This window comes from Equus quagga, chromosome 13 (genome assembly GCF_021613505.1).
Source record: "Equus quagga isolate Etosha38 chromosome 13, UCLA_HA_Equagga_1.0, whole genome shotgun sequence".
Classification (NCBI taxonomy): Eukaryota; Metazoa; Chordata; class Mammalia; order Perissodactyla; family Equidae; genus Equus; species Equus quagga.
In genome coordinates, this window is record NC_060279.1 from 22,259,367 (window position 1) to 22,268,290 (window position 8,924).

Here is an 8,924-nt window from a genome sequence, read left to right on the forward strand (position 1 = left end):
AAATATTTACTATCCAGCTCTTTACAGAAAACGTTTGCAGACCCTTGACCTAGAAGTTTCATTGTTGTTTTAAAAAAATAATACAGATACCTGAGCCCTACCTTAGATCTATAAGTAATTAGAGGACTACATCCTGGCCACTTGTATTTTTAAGGAGCTCCACATGTGATTCTGATTACAGACTATTAGTTTTTGGTTTTCAAGAAGTTATCCATAAATTGTGCCAAGCAAATTCTCGTGGCACAAGGAATGTCCCTGCAAGTCGAGCATCACATTTCACTTATGTTTGCATCCATGACACCTAACACAGCTCCCAACGTAATTAGATGCAAATAGTGCTTTTGCTAAGTGAATGAATGAATGGACATGATGAGGAGTCTTAGACTGCAGATGCAACTAGAACCCACTAAAAATCACAATAAATTGCAAGTACTCTCTCATGCCCTGCACATAAGCCCAATTGCTTTCTATTGAGATCCTTTCTTTCTTCCAACTTCAACCTAACCTAGAAAAACACAAATGCTACTGATTCTCTGTGGATCTGAAATTTACAAAAAAATTTCCAGGAATGTCAAATGATGTATGCCTTGGTCTGCATAAACATGGTCATCTTCTCTTTGCTTGGGACATGCAGGAAAAAAAAAATTAACTCATCATGAGAAACGGTGCAGATGGTATATTTGGCATCCCCAGCCCGCACAGATCAGAGATGCATTTATTTACATGACTTTGTTTGCATTGTGACCGTTTATCTGGGCCCTTGCTCACATTTAACCTTTTGAAGGGTTGGGAGGGAGTGAGCCATTTTGCCCTTGGGATTGGATGGAGCAAGCCCCCTGTAGGGATGATATTTGCATTTCCTCCTACCTGCAAAACACTCATTTCTTACAGCATCAGAAAACATTTGGTTATGTTATCTCGTGGGTCCAGGAGGAGTGTACAGTGTGCCAAATTTAAGAGCCATTGCCAAATGCCATGGTTTGCATTATGTAGACAGCATGCCAGTGGAACTGGCGGTAACTAGTTGTAGATTCAAGCTCTTGCCTCAGAAGCAAAGGATCCCTGTTAGTCATTTCCAACTGGGATCATGCCCTTTGCCTTTGGTTATGAGATATCTTTGTGTCTGTGCACAAACCGTGGCCTGCAAGCACAACTGATTGACCACTGTGACTGACCGCTTTGGGGCTGGGACAGGGAACCCCCAAACAGCACCAAAATGGTCTCAGACCCCATGTGTGACTTGGAGATGCTGAAAAACATCATGGTGCCTTAGAAGGGGCCTTGGAGAGCTTGGTTCTACACCTGGGAATACCGCTGGGGCTAATCACCAGAGCTCCCATCTGTAAAATGGGAACAAGTTACTTTCTCTCTCTGAGCTTTGGTTTCCTCATTTGTCAGCAGGGATAATCAGAGTTGTAATGACAACCAAGCTAATCCATACAAAGCATTTGGCACAGTAACTGGCACCAAGTAAGCTCTCGATAAAAGTTTTTGTTATTGCAATTATTATCATTATCATTAATATTGATATGCACGTCTTGCTTGATGTACCTGCTAGCTGTGAAGATGAAATGAAATGACTGGTGTTAGAGTGCTCTGTGAATATGCACAACTTGGCAGATGTGAGGAACGGTAGTTTCGGAGGGAAGGAAGGTTAATTGCCTATAGAGCCTATCTGTCAAGAAGCATTTCAACATGACCTTTGGCCAAGAGTCCCTGATATTTTTGAAAGAAGAAGCTACTGTTCATTTTTCTAAACCCTTGAGAGACCAATGGCCTATCCATTGGTAGGCAGTTGTTCTGATGTGATGTATATCAGTGAGGAGGTAGCTGATGTGTTGGTGTGAATATTCCTGAGCAGAACCAGGGGGCCCAGAGGCAGCCTGGACTGCACTTCTTGCTGCATATTGAAGCAATCACTGAGGGAGTGCAAGAGGAGTTCTACCAGAGAAGGAATGTTGAGATGGAAGCAAGCATATGAGCCATCTTCCGGGAGGAGCATCGGGACAGAGAAACAATGAATGATTCCCTGGTTCGTTTGGAAATGTGTGGCCTCAGTTTGCCTACGAGACTAATGGTTGCACTCAACAAGCATTTATTGCTTTCCTACTGTTCCTAGACCACTGTAATCGGGGTTACACTTTGAGGAGGCTGGGTGAAGTTATCTTCCTCCTGGTTGTAACATGGAAAGATAGAAGGAATCAAGGCTGCCCTTGAAAATAATGGGAAGGTGTAGCTATATTAAAGTCCATTATTTTTTATAAGCACATCACAGTGTTGCTTCACGAGGAGAGATTATTGCACAGTGTTCTCTACCAGGTTTTCATGAGGATTCTTAAATGCAATTGGAAGAAATCCCAGATGCTCAAAATGACAGCCACCCGTCATAACAATGATATCTCAGAGACTCTGGTATCCCGTGCCTCACAGTTGGGGTACCCGTGGGTGCCCTGCAAGGCTTTGTCCATACCACTCTGAAAAACTCACCTGGGTTAAGCAATTCAAGAAGAAGTCAAGTCAGTCAACAGTAACTAGCATGTTCCACACACCTCACCTGTCTAGCAAAGTTCTAGGCACATAACAGGTATTCCAAAAAACTTAAGCCTAATATAATAATAATGTGTGATATTTGTTAAACACCTACTGGATGCCAGGCCCTTTTAGAAGTGCTTTGTGTGTGTTGATTAATATTAGCCTCACAATAGCCTAAGGAGTTAGTGTTCTTATCACCATTTTTAGAGGTAAAGAAGTGTAGCCTTTGAGAACCTAAGTAACTTGTTCAAGGTCACAGTTAGGAGTGGAGGAGCTGGGATTCCACCCAGACCACAGACTCCAAGACCATTAAACCACATGCTGGCACTACAGACTTGATTTAAATGTAATGTGTTTCCTTAAAAAGAAATAAAATGTTGAATTAAGGGGATGTCCACTTAAGATGTTTCTTTAACTGATTGCATTTTAATTCTTGCCTCAGCACTTAGATTTTGTATGAGTATAACTTTAGTAAAAATTATGCAAAACAAGCAGATTATAGCATATAGAGCAAGCACTTGGTGATTGGTCTGAGGCCATGGGAGGAAGGCAGGAAATAAGAAAGGGGAGAGAGAGGGAGAAAAGGGAGAGGGGCAGAGAGAGAAAGAAGGAAAAATATGAAGTTAATTTGATGGTATGGATAGAAACTGTGAGTGAGTGAGTGAGTATGTGTTTTCTTTAGAGGCAGTAAAGAGAAGAATGAAAGCACCTCTCCATTTTAAGATCTCCTATGTTCTTTCCTCATGCTTCCTGTTCCTTTATAGTGTGTTCTTTAGGAAAAGTATCTAACAGTGACCCAACACATTATAACTACCATATCCTGAGCATAGTTTTATCTCCTCCAAAGGGGTCCACAGAATTACAGAATCAATGACAGGGTTAACTGTGAGCGGCTCCATGCCAGGAACCAAAGGGAAAGCTCCAATAGGCAGTTCCCTTAATCCTGGGAGGAGTGACTGACAGCCAGACTCTCTCATCATCCAATCAGATCGCAGGGATTCAGATTTTCTCAGCTCCCTGCAGGAAAGGGGGCCTGGAGAAGATGAGGAGTTTGCAGGCATCCAATGACACTTCCTGTAACCAAACCAGCCACCTCCACTCTGCTATAGTGATGGATGTGGAAGATCACACCAAGATGGAGAAGCCCTCTTAAATCAGAGCCTAGTACAGCTCTGCTTGCAAGGCAGACCACACAGAAGGAGGCAAAGCTCTCCTGTGCCAGCAGAGGCTGGTTGTGGATGCGTTACACAGAGCTGGGAGGCCAAGGATCAGTGATTTGCAGTGGACCAGGTAGCCAGCTCTTGGATGGCACTTTGCAGAGGGATCGGATGGTCTCCAACATCTAGGAGGGTTGCAAGAGAGGTGAAAGTGGAGATTTCAGCCTGAGATAAAGAAGCATGGCACGTGGGCCCCCAGAGAAGACAGAGAAAATGGAAGGCACCCAAGGAGAGGTGCTTGTCCCATGAAAAGGTTTTTAGCTGTTGCAGTGGAGAGGGAGGTGTGCACGGCGGGCGGAAGGAGCACATGTAGTCTGTTCTAAAGCTCCCAGACAGTGTCAGGTACCAAGGTTGTAGAGTCAGAACTCAACAGAGCAAAAGAACCCTCCTAAAGTGCTTTGAAGCATGAAAGAAAGTGGTATCGACTCCCAAGTGGCAGAAGGAGTAGTGGTGGATGATACAACTTGCTAAGTCTTTTTCATAGTTAATTTCTGCCTCTGGGTAATTGACTTAAAGAAATGGACATCTGCTGTGTTTTTGTCCATTTTGACTTTGTAGTACAGCTTTTTCAGGGATGCTATGGACTGAATCATCTCCTCCTCCCCACGCCCCCCAACCCCCAGTTCATATGTTGAAGCCCTAACCCCCAATGTGACTGTAATGGAGGAAGGAAGTAATTAAGGTTATACAAGGTTGTAAAGGTGGAGTCCTGCTCTGAGAAGATTAGTGTCCTAATAAGAAGAGACACCAGAGAGCTCCTTCTCTCTCTCCATCATGTGAGAACACAGCGAGAGTGTGGCTGTCTGCAAGCCGCGAAAGAGCTCTCAGCAGAAACAGAAGAGGCTGGCACCTTGATCTTGGACTGCCCGACCTCCAGAACTACAAGAAAATAAATTCCTGTTGTTTAAGCTACACAGTCGTGGTGGTATTTGTTATAGCAGCCCGAGCAGATGAAGAAAGAGGGGGAAATGAAATCCTTTATCTGCAAGCCCCATCTCCTGTCACCTGTACTCAGAGAAGCCTGTAAAGCCAGCGCTGTTTGTAAAGTTTTGACCTTCGGTGTGGGGCTGAAGAGTTACCCCCAAATGGTCCATCTGAGCCCCAGGGTTTGTATTTGGGAGACCAAGATTTATTTTGAAAAGTCTGTAAACATTTTTGAAGATGAAAAACGCTGTATGGAAAGTAGCACTATGAAAGCAGAGGGTGAATAAAAGATGAGAGAAGGAACTGAGAATGAAAAAAATGCTTATATTAGCCTACAGAGAGTAGAATGCTTAGACCGACTTTAGTACTGAATATTTCGTCTTTTAAAAAAAATCACATCTCCTCAAGCCAACTCCAAATGGAGTCATAAAAACTCAAACACTAGAATCAGGGGGATTTTCCAGTGAGGGAGAACATTTTGGTAATATTAGTAATTTGGTTTTCTCATAAGGAAATAAAAAGGAAATTAATTCAATGATTTGTTAGGAATAGTTTCAAAAATGTACAGTCTCAGAGATTAGTGGGGAATCCAGTTCCTGTTGGAGGCAGCGATTCTCTGGTCTCTCAGAGGAGATGACTTGTAATATGTTATTTGTGTTTGAGGTCATGGAGAGGAATAGCAAGCTCTCTGGCTCCTGTCACCTTGTCCTGGAAAAGGTACAGACTTATATATGGAATATATCTCTTGCTTTCTTGCCTTATTGATTTTCTGCTTTCTTTTTTCCCCCTTGTTTATATTCATTTGAATTTTTTCCATCTTCATTGAGATGTAATTGACATATGACATTGTGTAAGTTTAAGGTGTACTATGTGATGATTTGATATATGTATATATTGTGAAATGATTACAAAATACGGTTAGTTAACACATCTATCACCTCACATAGTTAACATGTTTTTTTGTGGTGAGAACTTTAAAGATCTACTCTCTTAGCAACTTTCAAGCATACAGTACAGCATTGTTAACTATTGTCCCCATACTGTGCATTAGGTCCCCAATAATCATTCATCACAAAACTGGAAGATTGTACCATTTAACTACCTTCACCCTTCCCCCCACCCCACCCCTGGCAACCACCAATCTACTCTCTGTTTCTATGAGTTTGGTGTTTTGGGATTCCACATATAAATGACATCATACAGTATTTGTCTTTCTCTGATTTCAGTTAGCATAATTCTCTGAAGATTTATCCATGTTGTCGCAAATGGCAGAATTTCCTTCTTTTTTATGGCTGAATAGTATTTCATTATCTATCTATCTGTCTCACATTTTCTTTATCCATTCACCTGTCAGTGGATACACAGGTGGTTTTCATGTCTTGGCTATTGTGAATAATGCTAAAATGAACATGAGTGTGCACATATCTCTTTAAGACAGTGATTTCACTTCCTCCTCAGGATGTATACTGAAAAGTAGAATTTCTGAATCATGTGGTAGTTTATTTTTAATTTTTTGAGGAATCTTTGTACTGTTTTCCATAGTGGCTGTACCAATTTATATTGCCCTAACAATGTACAAATGTTCCCTTTTCTCCACATCCTCGCAAGCACATGTTATCTCTTGTCTTTTTGATAATAGACATTCTAACACGTGTGAGGTGATATTGTGGTTTTGATTTGTATTTCCCAGATGATTAGTGATGTGATGAAAGTAATAGACCTTTCCATGAACCTGTTGGCCACTTCTGTATCTTCTTTGGGAAAATGTCTATTTAGGTCCTTTGCTCATTTTCAATTGGGTTATTTGTGTTTTTGTTTGTTTGTTTTTTGTTTTTGCTGTTGAGTTGTGTGAGTTCCTTATATATTCAGGACATTAACCCCTTATCAGATATATCATTTGCAAGTATTTTCTCCCATTCTGTAAGTTGTCTTTACATTTTTTTGATTTCGTCTGCTGTGCAGAAGCTTTTTAGTTTGATGTAGTTATTTATTTTTGCTTTTGTTGCTTGTGCTTTTGTTGTCAAATCCAAAAAATCATTGCTAAGACCAATGTCAAGGAGCTTACCCACTATGATTCTTCGAGGACTTTTACAGCTTTAGATCTTACATTTAAGTCTTAATCTATTTCAAGTTAATTTTTGTAAGTAGTGTAAGATAACGGTCAAGTTTCATTCTTTTGCATGTGAAATCCAATTTTCTCAACACCTTTATTGAAGAGACTATCATTGCCTTATCATGTATTCTTGGCTCCCTTATCAACTATTAATTGACCATATATGCATAGGTTTATTTCTGGATTTGAGAATCCAGACCAATTCTGTTCCATTGGTCTATGTGTCTGTTTTTATACCAGTACCATACTGTTTTGATTACTATAGCTTTGCAATACAATTTGAATTCGGGAAGTGTGATGCATCCAGCTTTGTTTTTCTTTCTTAAGTTTGCTTTGGTTATTCAGTGTCTTTTGTGGTTCCATACAAATTTTAGGATTTTCTTTTTTATTTCTGTAAAGAATGCCGTTGGAATCTTGATAGGGATTGCATTGAATCTGTAGATCACTTTGAGTAGTATGGACATTTTAACAATATCAGTTCTTCCAATCCATGAACATGGGATATCTTTCCATTTATTTGTGTTTTCTTCAATTTCTACCATCAGCGTTTTGTAGTTTTCAGTGTGCAGATATTTTACCTCCTTGGTTAAATTTATTCCCAAGTATTTTTATTCTTTTTGATGCTATCATAAACCTGGGTTTTTTAAAATTTCTTTTCCAGATAGTTCTTAGTGTATAGAAATGCAATGGATTTGTGTGTGTTAATTTTGTTGATTAAGATAGCAAATGAGAGTTTTTGGCAGGCAAATAAGAGGTATCCAAACAGAAGAAAAAACATGAAACTCTCTGTAAGAGATGCTGTCAAGAAGGACCGACAGGATGTCTGTGTGGTTCTGGCCAAGGAGATGATCAGGTCAAGGAAGACTGTGAGCAAAGTTTATGCATTCAAAGCTAGCATGAACTCCATGCTCACGGGGATGAAGAACCAGCTGATGGTTTCCCAGTGGCTGATTCCCTGCAGAAGAGCACAGAAGCAATGAAGGCCATTCAGAGTCTTGTGAAGATCCCATAAATTCAAGCCATCATGTATAAGTTAAAGAGATGTTAGAGAACACTTTAAAAAGGATGCGTGATCAGGACGATACGGAAAAAGCAGCAGAAATGGAAATTGATAAAATTCTGTTTGAAATTTTAGCAGGGGCCTCGGGAAGACCACCTAGTAATGTGACCGACATACTTCTGGAGACTGAACTTCCAGGAGCAATGGCCACCTCAGATGATGAGGAGAGGCCCTGTAGGCTATGCCATGCTCCACAGTTAAGGCCTGCCCAGCTAGGCCCTCAGGCTCTTCTCGTAGCCTACTGACTGGCTATACACACTTCTCTGATGCAACCACCATTTAATGTGTCTTTTACATTATGCCTCTGTGATGGGGCATTGCATTGTGGAAGAGATTCTTTGCTAATATATTTACTCTCTGCAGAGATTTTGGGATCTCAAGGGGATCGTTCTTATAAGAGGTAGTGTAATAAATGCATCATTTGCAGGAATATAAACAGAAGTATCTTTTTAGGGAGAGGGCAAAGAAATCTGTCTTCTCTCAAAGCACTTCTGAGAATAGAGTTGATTGCTTGAATGTTGAGGACTTTGTACATTTTTTTGGTCTGTAAAACATTTTATAAATACATTTTAATAAATTTCTGCTTTAACACTTGAAAAATAAGTTTTTGGAGTTTTTTCTATATAGGATCATGTCATCTGCAAACAGAGACAATTTTACTTCTTCTTTTCTGATCTGGATGCTTTTTATTTCTTTTTTCTTGCCTGACCGCACTGGCTGGGACTTCCAGCACTATGTTAAATAAGAATGGTGAGAGTGGGCACCTTTGTCTTGTTCCTGATCTTAGAAGAAAAGCTTTAAACCTTTCACTATGGAGTATCATGTCAACTGTGGTCCTGTCATTTATGGCCTTTATTATGTTGAGGTATGTTCCTTCTGCACCCAAATTGTTGCAAGTTTTTATCATGAAGAGATGTTGAATTTTTAAATGCTTTTTTCCATATATTGAAGTGATATATGATTTTTATCTTTCATTCTATTAATGTGATGTATTACATTTATTGATTTGCATAAGTTGAACCATCCTTACATCCCAGGGATGAATCCCACTTGATCATGGTGTGTAATCCTTTTAACA

At 40.2% G+C, this 8,924-nt stretch overlaps 1 pseudogene; it reads left to right on the forward strand.

Moving 5' to 3' along the window:
• Positions 1–2,370: 2,370 nt before the first annotated feature.
• Positions 2,371–8,091, forward strand: LOC124249679 (charged multivesicular body protein 3-like; annotated as a pseudogene).
• The last annotated feature ends 833 nt before the right edge of the window (positions 8,092–8,924 follow it).